Source organism: Trichomycterus rosablanca, chromosome 16, assembly GCF_030014385.1.
Source record: "Trichomycterus rosablanca isolate fTriRos1 chromosome 16, fTriRos1.hap1, whole genome shotgun sequence".
Classification (NCBI taxonomy): Eukaryota; Metazoa; Chordata; class Actinopteri; order Siluriformes; family Trichomycteridae; genus Trichomycterus; species Trichomycterus rosablanca.
In genome coordinates, this window is record NC_086003.1 from 8,021,492 (window position 1) to 8,023,104 (window position 1,613).

A 1,613-nucleotide genomic window follows, 5' to 3' on the forward strand; every position below is an offset into this window, starting at 1 on the left:
ATACGCGATCGGGGAAAAAAGTCTGTGTCGCCTGCGTGTGTGTGTGTGTGTGTGTGTGTCGCTCTTGGCTGCTCGTTCTAGATTCCAGGAGATTTTATCTGACTTGCGGGCATCAGGGAGCCGCTATGTATATGCGGGAGACTCCCGGAACTTCCGGGAGACTTGGGATGTCTGTATATAAATATGCAGTATATGTGTGTGTGTGTATGTATGTGTGTATGTATGTATGTATATGTGTGTGTGTGTGTGTGTGTGTGTGTGAAATTAGACTTTAATGAGCAGGAGTCAACAAGTAAAAGCAGGTGGCAATAATAACAGGATGAATAGAGACACACTGACATACAGATTGCAGATGTACAGTATACAGAGAGCATAAATAAGAAGCAGCATGTTGGTCATGTGTGGTCGACTCCACCCTGCACGATACTGCTGGTTATTTACAGAGAAACAGATTTAACTCATTTACATCTAAAACGTCTTAGCATTTCCACCATAACCAGTATACACATTTAACCTATGGATATCCACCCACAGCAATCTGTAAACGCAGACCCGGGATACGTAGCTGCACACACACACACACACACACACCACAGGCATTTCCCTGAGTGATCCTTATTGCGGTTGGGTCTATAGCCATAACCACTAACCTTCTCTCTCATAACAACACCAGAATAACCTAAACACACACACATACACACACAGACACACACATACAGACTTACAGATATGCCAGTGATGGGACATAATCATTTAAGAAAATGCAATTACAATTAAAGGAGTAATAATCGAGGAGTTCATATAATCAAACATCAGCACAGACATGCTTACTGTCCATTTTATCAGCTCCACTTACTATATAGAAGCACTTTGAAGTTCTACAATTACTGACTGTAGTCCATGTATTTCTCTACATACTTTTTAAACCTCCTTTTACCCTGTTCTTTAATGGTCAGGACCCCTTACAGGACCACCACAGAGTAGGTATTAATTAGGTGGTGGATCATTCTCAGCACTGCAGTGACACTGACATGGTGGTTGTGTGTTAGTGTGTGTTGTGCTGGTATGAGTGGATAAGAAACAGCAATGCTGATGGAGTTTTTAAACACCGTGTCCACTTACTGTCCACTCTATTAGACACTCCTACCTAGTCGGTCCACTTTGTAGATGTAAAGTCAGAGACGATCGCTCATCTATTGCTGCTGATTGAATTGGTCAACGGCTCACGGCACGCTGTTGGCTGGATATTTTTGGTTGGTGGACTATTCTCAGTCCAGCAGTGACAGTGAGGTGTTTAAAAACTCCATCAGCGCTCAGTCACTGCAGTGCCACCACCTAAATAATACCTGCTCTGTAGTGGTCCTGTGGGGGTCCTGACCATTGAAGAACAGCATCAAAGGGGGCTAACAAAGTATGTAGAGAAACAGATGGACTACAGTCAGTAATTGTAGAGCTACAACTTGCTTCTATATGGTAAAATGGACAGTGAGTGTAGAAATGAGGTGGTTGTAATGTTATGGCTGATCAGTGTATCTCCCACCCACTAATAGGTGCCGTGATGAAGAGATAATCAGTGTTATTCACTTCACCCGTTAGTGGTCATAACCTTATGC